This window comes from Pelophylax lessonae (assembly GCF_965119305.1).
Source record: "Pelophylax lessonae genome assembly, chromosome: 10".
Taxonomy (NCBI): domain Eukaryota; kingdom Metazoa; phylum Chordata; class Amphibia; order Anura; family Ranidae; genus Pelophylax; species Pelophylax lessonae.
In genome coordinates, this window is record NC_138777.1 from 94590087 (window position 1) to 94608444 (window position 18358).

Below are 18358 nucleotides of genomic sequence, written 5' to 3' on the forward strand. Positions count from 1 at the left end.
AAATTGGGGGATAGTCTGTGTTGGTACGTGTGAGAGAGATCCACCTTTCCAAGTTGTTGGGGTTCATCTCATACTTCTGAAGGTTTGAGGGTGCTGCCTGTTCCATACCCCCCCTACTCCTCATCTAGCCTTTTAGGGGTACAAACAATAGTAATTGGGGCCTAGTGTGGTTGTGTACGTGCGAGATACATACACTTTTTTTGATCATATTTCCTATTCCGCTATTCAATAAAAACCTTTGAGGATCAATTGAATTGCGGGATAGTCTGTGTCGGTACGTGTGAGAGAGATCCACCTTTCCAAGTTGTTGGGGTTCATCTCATACTTCTGAAGGTTTGAGGGTGCTGCCTGTTCCATACTCCCCCTACTCCTCATCTAGCCTTTTAGGGGTACAAACAATAGTAATTGGGGCCTAGTGTGGTTGTGTACGTGCGAGATACATACACTTTTTTTGATCATATTTCCTATTCCGCTATTCAATAAAAACCTTTGAGGATCAATTGAATTGCGGGATAGTCTGTGTCGATACGTGTGAGAGAGATCCACCTTTCCAAGTTGTTGGGGTTCATCTCATACTTCTGAAGGTTTGAGGGTGCTGCCTGTTCCATACTCCCCCTACTCCTCATCTAGCCTTTTAGGGGTACAAACAATAGTAATTGGGGCCTAGTGTGGTTGTGTACGTGCGAGATACATACACTTTTTTTGATCATATTTCCTATTCCGCTATTCAATAAAAACCTTTGAGGATCAATTGAATTGCGGGATAGTCTGTGTCGGTACGTGTGAGAGAGATCCACCTTTCCAAGTTGTTGGGGTTCATCTCATACTTCTGAAGGTTTGAGGGTGCTGCCTGTTCCATACTCCCCCTACTCCTCATCTAGCCTTTTAGGGGTACAAACAATAGTAATTGGGGCCTAGTGTGGTTGTGTACGTGTGATATACATACACTTTTTTTGGATCATATTTTCTATTCCGCTATTCAATAAAAACCTTTCTAGGGCAAGATCTTAAATTACAGAAATATGAGGAGACCGTCAAATAAGGGCCGTGGTGCTGCTGGTAGAGCTCCTGTTGCAAGGAGAGGACATGGTCGATCTGTGCCAGCTACACGCACAAGTGAAACACCTTCCTCAAGTGTGAGTAGGCGACAGAACCTGCATCAGTATTTGGTAGGGCATCAAACGCCCCTAGAAGTGATGAGGCCAGAACAAGTTGAGGCGATAGTAGATTGGTTTGCTGCTGACAGTGCCTCCAGTTCCTTCACATTGTCTCCCACCCAGTCTACTGCAGAAAGGTCAGAGTTGGCACCTGCAGCCAATGTCCAACCGTCTTTCACCTCACCCCCTTGCAAATCAGGCCAGCAGTCTGAGCCCCAAGCCATACAGCAGTCTCTTATTCTTTTTGAGGACTCTGTCAGCAGGGTTTCCCAGGGCCATCCACCTAGCCCTGCCCCAGAAGTGGAAGAGATTGAGTGCAGCGATGCCCAACCACTTATTTCTCAAGATGAGTACATGCAAGGATCATCGCAGCACGTCTCCGATGATGACGAAACGCAGGTGCCAACTGCTGCGGCGTTCAGCATTGTGGAGACCGACAAGGAGGGCAGGGGTGAAGACTGGGTGGAAGATGATGTGGAGGACGATGAGGTCCTCGACCCCACATGGAATGAACGTCATGCAGGTGACCTGAGTAGTTTGGAGGAAGAGGCGGTGGTCGCACAGAGCCACCAGCACAGCAGAAGAGGGAGCAGGGTGCAGAAGCGGAGCGGCCGTGCCCTAGACACTACGCCCGCTACTGCCCAACGCAGCAAGGGAACGAGCGCACCAAAGTCAGCTCAAAGGAGTTCTCTAGCGTGGAAGTTCTTTAGAAAATGTGCTGATGACAGGACACGAGTGGTTTGCACCCTGTGCAATCAGAGCTTGAAGCGAGGCATGAACCTTCTCAACCTGAGCACAACCTGCATGATCAGGCATCTAAGTGCAAAGCACGAGCTGCAGTGGAGTACACACCTTCAAAACCAAGAAACGTCTCTGGCTCATCCTGCTTCCTCTTCTGCTGCAGTCTCGGCCGCTCCAGCCACATCTGTAGTGATACCGGCACCTGCCACCCCGCAAACAGACGATCTGTCAGCAACACCACCACCTGGGTCACCAACAACCATCTCCACAATGTCCCGTGGAAGCGTTCAGCTTTCCATCTCCCAAACACTTGAGAGGAAGAGGAAGTACCCCCCTACCCACCCGCGATCCCTGGCCCTGAATGCCAGCATTTCAAAATTATTGGCCTTTGAAATGCTGTCATTCCGTCTGGTGGAGACGCACAGTTTTAAAAACCTTATGTCGGTGGCTGTCCCACAGTACGTCGTGCCCAGCCGCCACTACTTTTCCAGGCAAGCCATCCCTTCCCTGCACAACCAAGTGGGGGAAAATATCAGGTGTGCACTGCGCAACGCCATCTGTGCCAAGGTCCACCTAACTACGGATACGTGGACCAGTAAGCACGGTCAGGGGCGTTATATCTCCCTAACGGCACACTGGGTAAATGCAGTGGCGGATGGGCCTGAGGCGGATAGCAATTTGGCGCATGTCCTTCCACCACCGAGGATTGCAGGGCGCTTCAGTTTGCCTCCTGTTCGTAACTCCTCCTACTCCGCTTCCTCATCCTCTACCGCCTCCTCATCCGGACAGCGTAACACCTTCACCACCAACTTCAGCACGGCCAGGGGTAAACGACAGCAGGCAGTTTTACAACTTGCCTGTTTGGGGGACAAACCACACACCGCGCAGGAGTTGTGGAGGAGCATGGAACAGCAGACAAATGAGTGGTTGCTGCCAGCGAGCCTCAAGCCCGGCCTGGTGGTGTGTGATAACGGGCGAAATCTCATAGCAGCTCTGGGCCTAGCCGGTTTGACGCACATCCCTTGCCTGGCGCATGTGCTGAATTTGGTGGTGCAGAGGTTCCTTAAAAACTACCCCGATATGTCAGAGCTGCTGCAGAAAGTGCGGGCCGTTTGTGCGCACTTTCGGCGTTCTCACCCTGCTGCTGCTCGCCTGGCAGCGCTGCAGCGTAACTTCGGCCTTCCCGCTCACCGCCTCATATGTGACGTGCCCACAAGGTGGAACTCCACCTTGCACATGCTGGAAAGACTGTGCGAGCAGCAGCAGGCCATAGTGGAGTTTCAGCTGCAGCACGCACGCGTGAGTCGCTCTGCGGAACAGCACCACTTCACCACCAATAACTGGGCCTCCATGCGAGACCTGTGTGCCTTGTTGCGCTGTTTTGAGTACTCCACCAACATGGCCAGTGGCAATGACGCCGTTCTCAGCTTAACTATCCCACTTCAATGCCTCCTTGAAAAAACAATTCGGGCGATGATGGAAGAGGATGTGGCACAGGATGAGGAGGAGGAGGAGGATGAAGAGGTAACATTTCCAAGGCTTTCAGGGCAGTCATTCGCAAGGGGCTCCGAGGGTGGGTTCCTGCACACGCAAACGCCAGGGACGCAATTGTCCAGCAGGGGCACAGTTCTGGAGGATGAGGAGGATGAGGAGGAGGAGGAGCTGGAGGAGGAGATGGAACCATGTTCACAGCAGGGTGGCACCCAGGCCAGCTCATGGCCATCACTGGTGCGTGGCTGGGGGGATACAGAGGACACGGACGATACACCTCCCACAGAGGACAGCCTTTCGTCGCCTCTGGGCAGCCTGGCACACATGAGCGATTACATGCTGCAGTGTCTCCACAACGACCGCCGAGTTGCCCACATTCTAACTTGTGCTGATTACTGGGTGGCCACGCTGCTGGATCCCCGTTACAAGGACAACGTACCGTCCTTAATTCACTCACTGGAGCGCGATCGCAAGATGCGCGAGTACAAGCGCACGCTGGTAGACGCCATGCTGCTGGCATTCCCATCTGACAGCGGGGCCACAGTGGAAGCACAAGGCAGAGGAGGAGGAGGAGGAGGTCGCCAACGCAACCAGGGCACCGCCAGCACCTCAGAAGGCAGGGTTAGCATGGCCGAAATGTGGAAAAGCTTTGTCAGCACGCCACAACAAACAGCAGCACCAGCAGCTCAGATGGAACGTCTTAGCAGGAGGCAGCATTTTACCAACATGGTGGAGCAGTATGTGTGCACACGCCTACATGTAGTGAATGACGGGTCTGCCCCCTTCAACTTCTGGGTCTCCAAATTGGGCACATGGCCTGAGCTTGCCCTTTACGCCTTGGAGGTGCTGGCGTGCCCTGCAGCCAGTGTATTATCTGAACGGGTATTTAGCACGGCTGGGGGCGTTATAACAGACAAGCGCAGCCGCCTGTCCAGAGACAATGTGGACAAGCTCACGTTCATTAAAATGAACCAGGCATGGATCCCACGGGACTTTTCCGTACCTTATGCAGAATAGCAATGGATACCGACCTTACCCACCCATTGTTCCATTTTTGCTCTTTCTCACTCTTTTGGGGTGTACCCTCATTTAAAATTTTTGAAAAGAAGCAGTGTTGGCTACCTCGTCCTCCTCCTCAGGGCCAGATTAATGTAGGGGCTATTGGAGCTGCAGCTCCAGGCCCCTACCTTTTATATAGGCCCCGGGTTGGCCATATTCACTGTTACCGCTCTTCTGTCACTTGTAAACACAGAAGTCTGGCTTCTATGCTCGCTTCCCCAGGCAGCACCCTCAGAACCTCCCCACACAGCGTGAAGGCCGGACAAGGAGGGACAGTTGGCGATGCATGGATGTGTTTATGGGCTTCAGAGACAGCATCCCATGTTGAATTAGGCATGCATGGCTGCACCCTTCCTCCTCTGGGTGCATGGCAAGGCACGGCCCTTAAGGCCCTTCAAAATCCTCAGCACCAAGCCCATGATGCTGTTAATCCGGCCCTGGTCCTCCTCCACCGCCGCTTCCACCTACACCGCCCATAGGTGTGCGCAGCCTATTGCATTAAGGTGTGCACCCCAAAGTTGAAATACACATGCATGTGTTTGCCAGCAGGGAGAGTAATGTATCGGGGCCATGTACCTGTAGGCAAGGAGAAATAGAGCAGAGCAGGTCCCAGGGAGATCTTTCCCATCTCCTCACTGGCAATGCTATGTGCCCTAGGTGATTAGGGTGTGCCCAGGCACACCCAGCACACCCTGTGCGCACGCCTATGTCACTGCCACATCCACCACCACCTCAACCTCCCTCCTACTCCATATGGGCCTCGTCCTTCAGAGATGAAGAAGAACATTGTTTTATTTTTCTGTTTTTTTTTTGTTGTTTTAAGTTATTTCCCTATCCACATTTGTTTGCAGAGCACTTGCCATGCTCTTAATTACGTTTTGCTGCCATTTGCAGCACTCTAGCCCTTTCCTTTGGTGTTTTAGAGCCATTTTAGTGCCTTAAAGTTCGGGTCCCCATTGACTTCAATGGGGTTCGGTGTCCGGGAAAAGTTCGGTAAAAGTCCGGGACACGGACCCGGACTTTTTTTTAAAGTTCGGCCGAACCCGTCGAACACGGACATCTAGGTGTTCGCTCAACCCTACTTGCGGCTTCATAGACGAGTGCCCACTGAGCATACATGAGCGGCACTGCGCTGTGCTCTGTTACTGGTCCTGCAGTCTTCTGGGACCTGTCATGTGTCCCAGAAGACTTTGGAGTAGAGAAGGGAAGGAGCACTTTGGCAATCAGGGTGGAAGTGGGAACAAGCACCTGTCAAAATCGCCATATCACAAACAGGAGCGGGGGAGGAGGCCTTAAAACAGAACTTCCCCTTTTGGGTGGAGCTCTGCTTTCAATGAGAGAAAATCTCTGTCACCAGAAAAAGTGTCCCCTTTGGAAGATTTCCTCTTGATCACTGTTCTGGTGACTGCCCAAAATTTGGGATGTGGTATCACTATAGGTCAGCCTTTCTCAACCTTTTCAACACAGGGGAACCCTTGAAATAATTTTCAGGTCTCAGGGAACCCCTGCTAAAAATGATTATATTTACAACTCATGATACATTAGTGCGATGGTCAGTGGGAGGAATGCTCCTTACACTTGTGGACATTGGGAAGAATTACCTTCTTCCAGATTGCTATAAAGATCAATGGTGTCAGGGGGAACTTATCTGAGAGGCAGAAATTGCTTATTGCAACCTCTGGAGGAACCCTGGTTGAGAACCACTGCTCCAGGTGATAATAGTAAACAGAACAAACCTAGAGGGTGAATCTCCCCAACAGAGGCACAGGCAGCAATAAAAACCAGACAGGGGCTTTAACTACTTACCGCCCGCCCACCGTCAAATAACGGTGGAGCGGTGCAGCTCTCGTTCTGGGATGACAACATATGACGGCGCCCCAGAACGGCCTCTCTCACGCACCTGCGCCCACACCGTATTGCTAGGACATGGCGCGAGCCCGATCTTTGTAAAGAGCCAATGACTTGGCTCTTTACCCATGTGATTGGCTGTGTCCAATCACAGCCGGTTACATGTGAATGAGGAAGTGACATTTATCGGCTCTCCTCGCCTCACACTGTCAAATTGTGTGGCGAGGAGAGCCGATCAGTGGCTCCTTCTCAAAGGGGACTCTAGGACAGGTAATCAGGGCACTGATTACAGAAAGTTAAAAAACAGTGCCAACAGTGCCTACCATCAGTGCCCACCATCAGTGCCCACAATCAGTGCCCATCAGTGCCTGCTCATGAGTGCTGCCCGTCAGTGCCGCCCATCAGTGCTGCCCGTCAGTGCTCATCAGTGCCGACCATCAGTGCCACCTCTCAGTGCTTATTATTAAGAAATAAAAAATCCAGCAGTGATTAAATACCACCAAAAGAAAGCTCTATTTGTGTGAAAAGAATGATAAAAATGTCATATGTGTACAGTGTAGCATGACCACGCAATTGTCATTCAAAGTGTGACAGCGCTGAAAGCTGAAAATTGGCCTGGGCAGGAAGGGGGTAAAAGTGCCCTGTATTGAAGTGGTTAATCTCCATTCTATCCAAAACTAAAAAAAAAAAAGTTTTGCTTTAACTTCTACTTTATTGAATCCTTGTATTCCCAGACATGAAATGACCATGGAATAAGTTCTCAAGTCTCTCCTTCGGTGAGTTTGCTTAGGGAAATCCTGGCAGGGAATTGTACCTGGAGATGAAGGGTTAACACACCCAGGGCCGCTGATAAGGCAGTACAGCCAGCCCTCCTGTAGGGGGCCCGAGCCTCATCAGTCCAAAATGGGGCCCGGGCACCTGCAGGAGAGGAGAGTCGGCTGTACTGCCTTGTGACTCCTCTGAAACCCCCGGCACTGCTGCTAGATTTCTCCCTCCGTTCTCCAGTCCCCTTATTTAACAAGCTGTCCCATGCTGGCTTTGTTCTCGGGCTGCATCCCGATTTTGGAGCAGCAGGGACAGCTGTAGACTGTCTCTCTCTTCTTTTGCCTTGAAATCATTACACTGCTGGGTCCTGAAACTCCCCCTCCCCTCCCCTTGTGATCGTTAGTGTTCTCCTGCAACAAGGAAAGATTGAGTGAGGTAAGATATTTTTTTGCCTGTTCCTCCTCCTCTCTGAATCCTGAGCACTGCTCTCCTGACCTCACCATGATCTGTGAGTACTGTAACCTGTCCTGCAGTGGCTGCAGAGTTTTAATGTTGTAGTGCTTCTGCTGAAACGAGGTGAGAGGGGGGGGGGGGGGTGAATAAAGTTCAGAATTCCAGCTGATGCACATCTCCACCAAGCCATTTCTATAAGCCACCCTGAGGTCCCACTCGCACCATTGCAGGAATGCATGTTCCTGCTCACATTTTTTTTTAGCTTGTTTTTTTACACATAGGGAAGCCCATTCACTTGAATTGGCTGCCCTACATTTGACAAACACACCATAGAAGGTCTAGAACATTTTCAGGCATGCAGCTTTGCAAGTTTGCCACATGACAAACCATGGGTCTTTTTGGAGTGCCATTAACAATTAATGGCACCACAAGCAGTATGTGAGTTTCCCATGCACTTTGTTACATGTTCAGGAAATGCAAAGTGTTAATGCAGCCTAAGGACTCTTTTACATGGGCGGCTGAGCAATGGATTTACTGCCACCCCTGGCTGTGCATCCGAATTCTGACAATGTAGTCAGATAGGGCTGTACACATGCTGTGGATGAAATGTTTTACTACACAGCTGCAGCATTTTTTAGTGCCCATTCACACTACCCCGACTTGTCAGGCGACTGGTCAGCCTGACAAGTCGCGGTCCATGCAGTGCTACGGGAACCGTTCTAATAGGAGCGACTCAAGTCGCTCCGACTTAGAAAATAGTTCCTGTACTACTTCGGGGCGACATCGAAGCGACTTGCATTGACATTCATTATATGAAGTCCGTGCAAGTCGCCCCGCGGTAGTGTGAACCGGCACTAACGCATGCTGCAGAGTTGGACATGTAGCACCACCTATCACGCTGGGTTCACACTGTTGTGTGGAGCTGCTCACAATAGGGGATTCAGTGCGTCCCTGTTCTCCATTTCAGGAATGAATCAGGCCCAAATTCTTGGCTCAATTCAGACCTGAAACAGACCAGAAAACGCACAGAACTCTTCTGCAAACCGCACTGCAGCTGCCTCGGAGCTTTGTGAACTGTTTCCATTAAGAGCCAGTCACACTCTCCTGACATACAAATTGGATACAAAAAAACCCACGTCAAATTCGCATCAGTGTGAACCCAGCCTAAACACCCCCCCTTTTCAGTTAAAAGGGGCTGATCTGCAACTGCAAGCCAATCACTTGACTCACAGTTGCAGCGTGGTCTCGCAATGTAAAATTACCATTCAGCAATTTTAAAAAGGTATAACATAATACAGGTGTCAGGAAGCAGCGTTAGCAAGGGTATGATTTCTGTAATGGCTGCAAAACCACATTGTGATCATGGCATTTTAGCAGAAATTCAATTTGATATTTTTTTTTGGGGGGGGGGGGGGCGGGGGCCCTATTAGGTAGGCTGTAGGGGGCCCCGTAATTTCTAACAGCAGCCCTGAACACACCTCTGCTCTCCAGAGAATGACATCACCCTCCAGATGACACCTGGCCCCGCCCACACCTGCACACAGAGGCACCGAGCTGGGGAAGTGCGAAGGTGACAGGTCTGTAGTAGGGTGGGTGTGGTCAGGAGGCCGGGTCTGGCCAATCAGAGTGGTGAGAGATGATGCATGCAGGTTGCTTCCTGGCTCATTCCAAGGTAGTGCAGGGTGGGGGAAGGATCAGCTGATCTGCACTGCTAGACCGAGGAGCTGGAGTGACATTAGGACAGAGATCGGAGATTGTCTGGGATCTACACAATAACACTCAGCACAGGTAAGAATATCATCTCCACATACTATGGAGGGGAAGGGGGAGCACTGACTTTATGTCTAAACTTTTGCTGGCAGAGTGGCAGGCTCAGTAACCTTGCAGTGACAGGAGCTGATGGTGACGGGTATGCCTACCATGATCTGCAGTACAGCAGGTGACAGTACAGTCAGTATATGTAAATATACATATTTATTACATCATTATTGTATTCGCTACTAAGGACCTTGTGATTTGCTTCTACTGCTGTACACTAAGGTGGGATGTCATCATAGTACAGAGTACATGTCACCATCAATGTTCCCTGAAATGTGGAGGTCACAGCTGACACTATGTAGGTTTATAGATTCTGTTCTGATAATACAAAGTCTGAGTTTTGGAACCATTGCAGGTTTATTATGGCGTTTTTGGGATTTGTAGTTTCCAGCCAGGTGTAAATATTTGGAATGACCTTAGACTGTCATAGGAGAGGGGAAGCTGCAGGCAGAGACAGCCAGGAGCGGCTGCAAGTATTGTGAGTGAGAGGCAGCCAGGAGCAACTGCAAGTGTTGTATATGAGAGGCAGCCAGGAGTAGCTGTAGGTAGAGTGAGCCAGAGGCAGCCAGGAGCAACTGCAAGTGTTGTATATGAGAGGCAGCCAGGAGTGGCTGCAGGTAGAATGAGCCAGAGGCAGCCAGGAGCAACTGCAAGTATTGTGAGTGAGAGGCAGCCAGGAGCAGCTGCAGGTAGAGCGAGCCAGGAGCAACTGCAAGTATTGTGAGTGAGAGGCAGCCAGGAGCAACTGCAAGTGTTGTATATGAAAGGCAGCCAGGAGCAGCTGCAGGTAGAGTGAACCAGAAGCAGCGAGGAGAAGTTGCAAGTAGTGCAAACCAGGAGTAGCCACAGGTAATGTGAGATGGAGGCGTCCAGGGGAAGCTGCAGGTAATGTGGGCCAGAAGAAGCCAGGCACAGCCACAGATAGTGTGAGCTGGAGGCAGCCAGGAGCAACTGCAGGCAGAACAAGCCAGGAGCAGCTGCATGTAGTGTGAGCAAGAGGCAGCCATGAGCAGTTGCAGGTAGTGAGAAGGCCAGAGGCGGTTGCAGGTAGTGAGAAGGCCAGAGGCAGCCAGGAGCGGTTGCAGGTAGTGAGAAGGCCAGAGGCAGCCAGGGGGGGTTGCAGGTAGTGAGAAGGCCAGAGGCAGCCAGGGGGGGTTGCAGGTAGTGAGAAGGCCAGAGGCAGCCAGGGGGGGTTGCAGGTAGTGAGAAGGCCAGAGGCAGCCAGGGGGGGTTGCAGGTAGTGAGAAGGCCAGAGGCGGTTGCAGGTAGTGAGAAGGCCAGAGGCAGCCAGGAGCAGTGGCAGGTAGTGAGAAGGCCAGAGGCAGCCAGGGGGGGTTGCAGGTAGTGAGAAGGCCAGAGGCAGCCAGGGGGGGTTGCAGGTAGTGAGAAGGCCAGAGGCAGCCAGGGGGGGTTGCAGGTAGTGAGAAGGCCAGAGGCAGCCAGGGGCGGTTGCAGGTAGTGAGAAGGCCAGAGGCAGCCAGGGGCGGTTGCAGGTAGTGAGAAGGCCAGAGGCAGCCAGGGGCGGTTGCAGGTAGTGAGAAGCCCAGAGGCAGCCAGGAGCAGTGACAGGTCGTGAGAAGGCCAGAGGCAGCCAGGAGCGGTTGCAGGTAGTGAGAAGGCCAGAGGCAGCCAGGAACAGTGGCAGGTAGTGAGAAGGCCAGAGGCAGCCAGGGGCGGTTGCAGGTAGTGAGAAGGCCAGAGGTGGTTGCAGGTAGTGAGAAGGCCAGAGGCAGCCAGGAGTGGTTGCAGGTAGTGAGAAGGCCAGAGGCAGCCAGGAGCGGTTGCAGGTAGTGAGAAGCCCAGAGGCAGCCAGGGGCGGTTGCAGGTAGTGAGAAGCCCAGAGGCAGCCAGGAGCAGTGACAGGTCGTGAGAAGGCCAGAGGCAGCCAGGAGCGGTTGCAGGTAGTGAGAAGGCCAGAGGCAGCCAGGAACAGTGGCAGGTAGTGAGAAGGCCAGAGGCAGCCAGGGGCGGTTGCAGGTAGTGAGAAGGCCAGAGGCAGCCAGGAGCGGTTGCAGGTAGTGAGAAGGCCAGAGGCAGCCAGGCGCGGTTGCAGGTAGTGAGAAGCCAGAGATCAAAAGATGTCAGATGGTGACAGGTGTGTTTTGTCACTCTGCAATGCCGTGGATCTGTATATATCAGAATAGAATAGAATATAGAATAGAATAGAATGTATCCCTGATCATATACCTGTGTATTCCAGCAGCCAGTTCCAGGCAGATCCCTATATGTCACATTCTGTCCCCTTGTATTGGATTACTTCCCATTGGCTCTCTATGTATATATTATATATTCTACAATACCCATAGAGGTTTCCTATGGCTTGCTCTGTTCTAGCACTTATTAGTATTATATGTTGCATTACACTGCTGGATACAAATATGAGAAATCCTCTAAACATAACCTATGGATTTCCTTCTGACTCCTGACTCCCGGGTAATATGGCCAGTTTCCACACTAAATAATTCCTTATCGGTATTCTGTTCCTTCCTGCTCTGACAGCTTGTAACTTTACAACAGCTGGTGATCAGGGACTGTGTTAGCCAATTGTATATCATTGGGTTTGTAGAGTGAATGGTGACATCTAATATGGCCTGTGTGATCCAAGGTGTACTGCCCAGGGCAACCCAAGGGATCCCCCTAATGAGAGAACAAGCAACAACGTGATCTGATATGACCTTGTAGGTCTGGAATAAGCCAGCAGCTGTGGAATTACCATCAATGCTATGGTGCTAATATAGATATAATGTAGCTGTACTCTGCACTAGAAGAAAACTCTAGTATCACTATAATAAATATCACAGTACAGGGAAATCTAAAGCTTGGGCTATGTTCTTAGGTGATTGAAAACCAAAGTCAGATTTATTTTATTTATTTTTATAAAAATAAAGGGGCACATTTAAGCTATACCCAATGTATCATACATGCTGGCACCTGTAGTTCTTCTTCCTGCCCAAAAACGCGATTCTTAAAATGCATGGAAATGTATGCACATTTTAAAGCCAAACTCCAGCTGAGGTTCATTCACAGAACTTGCATTGTGTTTGATAATGCATTAAAGCTCGCTAATTGCACTTGAGTTGATGTGTGTTGACATGTTTTCTTTTGGGGGGGGGGGGGGGGCATTGAGTGATGGAGTCTAGAGGCCATGGTGGTAATATGCCATGAGGCCAATTTTGTTTGGATTTGTGTAGAATGGTGGAAGTTATATTGTATTGTTATCTGTGTTCCTGTTGGGGAGATTTTGCTTAATGCCCCATACACACATGCAGATTATCTGCAGACTTTTGTCTTCAGATCTACCTTTTCTATGTAGTGCAAGGGCCTGCCGGATTGCATACAAATTGAAAGTGTTTAGGTTTGACCTCATATTATATGGTTTTGGTAAGTCTGCAGACAAAAGTCTGCAGATAATCTGCACGTGTGTATGGGGCATTAGTTCCTGTCCAGGTGACCAAGCAAAACGTGAGACCGCATGGACAGCAGTACAAACCGAAAAGAGCTTTTCACCTTAACCCACTTTACGTAACGCAGGTATTGTGCATGCATCCCTGGTGCCCAACCTGCGACCCTTTGGTATCTGATGTGCGACCCTTTGGTATCTGATGTGCGACCCTTTGGGTATCTGATGTGCGACCCTTTGGGTATCTGATGTGGGACCCTTTTGGTATCTGATGTGCGACCCTTTTGGTATCTGATGTGCGGGGACCCTTTTGGTATCTGATGTGCGACCCTTTTGGTATCTGATGTGCGACGACCCTTTTGGTATCTGATGTGCGACGACCCTTTTGGTATCTGATGTGCGACGACCCTTTTGGTATCTGATGTGCGACGACCCTTTTGGTATCTGATGTGCGACGACCCTTTTGGTATCTGATGTGCGACGACCCTTTTGGTATCTGATGTGCGACGACCCTTTTGGTATCTGATGTGCAACGACCCTTTTGGTATCTGATGTGCAACGACCCTTTTGGTATCTGATGTGCGACGACCCTTTTGGTATCTGATGTGCGACCCTTTTGGTATCTGATGTGGGACCCTTTTGGTATCTGATGTGGGACCCTTTTGGTATCTGATGTGGGACCCTTTTGGTATCTGATGTGGGACCCTTTTGGTATCTGATGTGGGACCCTTTTGGTATCTGATGTGGGACCCTTTTGGTATCTGATGTGGGACCCTTTTGGTATCTGATGTGGGACCCTTTTGGTATCTGATGTGGGACCCTTTTGGTATCTGATGTGGGACCCTTTTGGTATCTGATGTGGGACCCTTTTGGTATCTGATGTGGGACCCTTTTGGTATCTGATGTGGGACCCTTTTGGTATCTGATGTGCGACCCTTTTGGTATCTGATGTGGGACCCTTTTGGTATCCGATGTGCGACCCTTGGACCATTTTGTAATGGGAACATTGATCAGGGTAATCGCATTGGTCTCTATTACTGTACAAGCATGTAACATTTTTCCAGTTTTATATTGTCTTCTGCATTGCACTCCGAGGCAATTGTATCCTGTCCGCACTCTCTGACCCTCCTTTCCTCTATTAGGTCTGCAGTTTCTGCCAGTCTTCCTAAGCATTACATATACTAAACATTATGTGTGGCCCTTTGATTATGTCTGGGGCCACATATGAGTCCCCCTGTGCCTCATGGACAGCCACTGTTTGTATAGCTTCTCTTGGTTACTCTTTATCTATTTTCAATATTTTGTTTATCTTTGTTGTAATTTGTAGCAAAATATGACTATGGAAAGTACACAGATAACAATGAATCTTAAATCTAGTTTTTTGGCAAACATGACGCCTTACTGTATATTCAGGCCTGCATTTGAAAGGTATTACCTGTTGTCCACAGAGGATTCTGTCCCTTGTGTATTACAATAGCAATGACAGCAATCTATCGATCGACTTCTGTACAACCAGCTTATTGGGTTTTTCCCGAATGATCAGTGCTGCCGGATTTAGTCAGCAACACTGATTATTGTAATCTAATGGCACGATTTTTGTGTGTTTCCCTAGCTGCAGAGTTGTGAACCGAACAGTGTATGTGGTTTACATTTGGGAAATTACATTTATTCCAAAATCCAATGTTGAAGGCAAGCAAAATTTTACAGTAAGCAAAATGTAAAAAGAATTTTCATACAAATCTTCATAGATCTATTTTGGAGGATGTCCATTCGAAAATCTACTAGTGTATGACCAGATTTAAGTCCCATTCACAGGGCCTGAATTCGGTCCATATGTACAGGTCCCTGTCCAGCAGAGGCCAATCTCATGACTGGCTTCTGTCGAATGAGCATGCTGGAAAACCAGCAGTTGATTGGCATCCGACCAGTGCTTGCAGCCAATGGCTGTGAGCGCTGACCGATGTGTTCTGGCGGGGATAGGGGGTCAGTCACCCCGTCAGAAGTGCTCAGTGGGGAGATCGCACTTCCAGGTTTTTTTTTTTTTTTTCGTCAGACCGCTGGGTTGAACGAAAAAAAAAAAAGGTATTGTGTGGCGGGCATTACACCTTATTACCTTACCCCCAGATTTAATAAGCATTCACCTTTGCATTGTGGTGGGAAATTTATGCTTGTGCCAGGGTTGGCCTTAAAGTGTTACTAAACCCAGGACCCTGCAGTCACTATATCTGGTCTCCCACAGTACACAGAATATGGAAATGCAATTATTTTACTAAATTTAAACTACGAAATACCTTTTCTGATCAGCAGTTAGAGCAGTCGTGTGACTTCTATCTGTGTCTGGTTAAAGCTTGTAGGAGGAGTTTTCATTCTCCTGATTTTCCTATGAGGCTGCAGGATCCCTGACCCTCTGTCTGGACAGTGCTGATTGGCCCTATGCTGATCACATGCACTCTTCCAAGGAAAAAAAAAACTCTCTAGCAATACACTGAGCATTTGAAAATGGACTCCAAAGGCTCTGACTTATCAGCAGATTGGGGACAGTGGAAGAAGGGGAGGATCAAACAGCCTTTTTACACAATGCAGATGATTAACCCCTTAGGTTACACAGTGAGTATACCAAGCATGCTTTACTGCATATAAACACTGATTTTACTGTTTGTGGGTTTGATAACACTTTAAAGGAGATATGCAGTGGGATCATTTCAGGTCATATAAGCCTTCTATTGCCAGGATAGCAATGTAGTTTGTTTAAAAAAACAAATGACATCAAGCGAATGCAGGTGGAGCTTGGCACTGAGAAATGTATCATCTCTTCTCCATTTGTCTGTCTTCGGAGAGACTGGTAGAGCCAGGCACAGGGTGAAATTCCTGGCATTCCTATGAGCTGGCCTTCCTTCCATAAAGCCCAGGAAGAGCCTTCTCCTTTTTGTCAGTTGGAGAAAATCTATTTCCATTACGTTTGTGATGAATAAGTAGTGTAGTATCATTTCCTTTTAGTATATTTTTAGGCAGCTTGTTATGTAACATGTTTTCGCAGAAGAAAATACTTGAATTGATGGAGGATATAAATATGGGAGCTGCCATGATGATTGATTTTATAGGTGCTGTCCTGCTGATCCTGGCTTTACTACCCGGTGAGTCACTGACCTGAACCAAGCTGACGTCTTCGAACCTCTTTTATCCTGCATGCTTGTACTAGGTTGGTGGTGTCTCAGGGATCCTCGAACTACATATCCCATGAGGCATTGGAAAACTCTGACATTCACAGACATGACTAGGCATGATGGGAATTGTAGTTCCTGAACAACTGGAGGGCCATAGTTTGAAGACCCCTGTTCTAGGTAGTGCAACCAGGACCCCCGATGACAGGCTTGAAACCTAGACCTTTATAGCTGAACTTCTGGCCAATAAAAAGACACAAATGAATGCAGCTCCGTGATCAATAATACACATCAGTGCATTTATTTTATTTTTATTATGCACCCAGTGTGTCTAAGTAACTGAATACGTCTTGATCAAAGCCCTTTACAATCCCCTGTACAGCAGTGCTCAGAATAGTAGGGGAAGAAGTGGCACAAAAGGTGCCAATCAACTATGCTGCAACACCCATGTATGAAGAAGGAACATGCTAATAGATGGTGAGAGCAGAGTAACAGAGATGAGCTCATCAGCCTGCTGCTTCCTCTTTCACTGTCCAGGCACAGGTAAGGTGTTCTGTACCTGCAGCAGAGACAAATTTCTTCTGCCTTTTAGACAGGAATGTCCCCTGTAGCAGAGCTGTGTAAATCCAGGACTAGGATAGACAGAAATGCAAGCTTTTTGTAGTGTAAGGGCTCATTCACATGAACTTTGGTCTCTGAAGAGCAATTTACATTTGAAATGCTCTTCAGAGAGTATTTGACAGGCAGTGAGGAGGTGTTGTGTCGCCTCCTCGCCGCCTGCTTTAACCCCTTGGTCAGCGCACTGCACGCAGTTGGATGCACTTGCTGAGCAGCCCCATTCACTTTGCATTGGGTGTAGCGACTATGGCCATGGTACCCATATGTTTCTGCATGTAAACTAGGATATGTACCTCCTGTACTTAGAAAAGTTTTTTTTTTTTTTTTTTTTTTTATTAATAAAGAGTTTGCAAACAAAACTCCATTGCAAATAAAACTCTATAGGAGTCCAATATCTTTTTTATAACCTAGATACTTGTATGTGAGATGACCTTTTGTGTATCAAACTTATACAGCTATTTTTATTTCCTTAAGATCTGTGAATTATTGTGGATTTTTTTACCTTTTTAATTAAAGAGAATACTTTTCAAATTTTCACATCGCTCTCAATCCTCTAAGGTCCGGTTCACACTGATGCGATGCGGGAAGGCTGCGAATCGGCAGCCTGTTCCCGCATCGCACACGCACCCCCGGCAGTTCACACTGCCATATGCGATACGCTGGGGGTGTCAATGTAATCTTAACGACACCCCCAGTTTGATCGCATATCGCAGTGCGATCTTGCAGTTCGCACAGGATGGAATCGCACAAGTGTGAACCGCTGTGCGATCCGATCCTGATGCGGCTTCCAAAAAGGGTCCCTGTGCGTGTTTGCTGCGGTGCGAATTTAGCCATACAAAGTGTATGGCTAAACTCGCACCGCACAGCCGATCGCATGTAATGAAGGAGCAGTGCACTCCGACATTACATGCGAACCCTGCACTCGCACAAGTGTGAACCGGGGCTAAAGGGCAGCTTTATATATATATATATATATATGTGTATGTAGCACTACTCCCTTGGTAGCTGCTGGTTACGGGTTCCCCTGGGTTACCATTAGCAACAACAGAACAGTCTGGCATTATTCCAAGTGTTTTACCTCAGACAAGAAACAGTCCAGTATCTTTGGATTTTTTTTGGTTTTATTTGGACTTGGTTTGGAGAAAGGAATGAGTGGAATACTCCAACTTAAAGAACTATGCACAATAGGCTGGGACAACTTGAATAGAGCTGAATAGCGCTGGTTAACGCTGTATAATGCTGAGCAACGCTGAGTAACGCTGAATAGAGCTAGTCACAGCTAGGCCGCTGCTTCACTTTGCCCACGGCTGTGAATGATGTAATAGAGCTTCCCGAGGTAAACTGTATCCTGAGGTAATCTGTACTCTGTGGTAGACTGTACTGCTGAACAACTTCAGGGCCCTTCCTGGCACCCCCTTTCTCCCTAATCTTCAGGGTTAACTGCTTGGCACCCCCTTTCCTGTAACACTCTGTGTGAGCTGGCTCTTTGATCCCCTGACTTCTCTGGAGTGGTCTCCTCTCCTAGGCAGACCCTTGAGGAGATCCCTCAGTACTCCCGATACTGATTTTCCCAAAGTCTTCTGCCCAACAGCTCCACTGGTCAGCACTCTAGATCCTCTGCAGCCCAGCTCCACACCTGGTTCAGCAGGCTGCCTGCCTGAACCACCTTCCTCCCACCAGCAGGAGGAGAGACAGCCGTCCACCTCCTCCTGGGACTTTGCTCTTGCCAAAAGATGCCCTGTCACATGCTCCCTCCAAATTTATAGCCAATCCCAGGATGCATTGCAGCAATGCCCACCCACTGAGACAGCCACAAACCCTGGTGTGCTACTGGTTAGGTTTCCTCC

General features: G+C 48.9%; 1 protein-coding gene across 3 annotated transcripts in view; it reads left to right on the forward strand.

Annotated features, from left to right (window-relative positions):
- Positions 1–18358, forward strand: part of RASSF7 (Ras association domain family member 7) — a 124915-nt gene that overhangs the window by 23146 nt on the left and 83411 nt on the right. For 2 of the 3 annotated variants that reach the window (XM_082270625.1, XM_082270622.1), the window contains exon 1: positions 9145–9302. The exons of the other annotated variant lie outside the window; for it this stretch is intronic. The gene's annotated coding sequence lies outside the window, so the exon portion shown is untranslated. Of the gene's footprint in view, positions 1–9144; positions 9303–18358 lie in introns of those variants that run through there. 3 annotated transcript variants of the gene reach the window in all.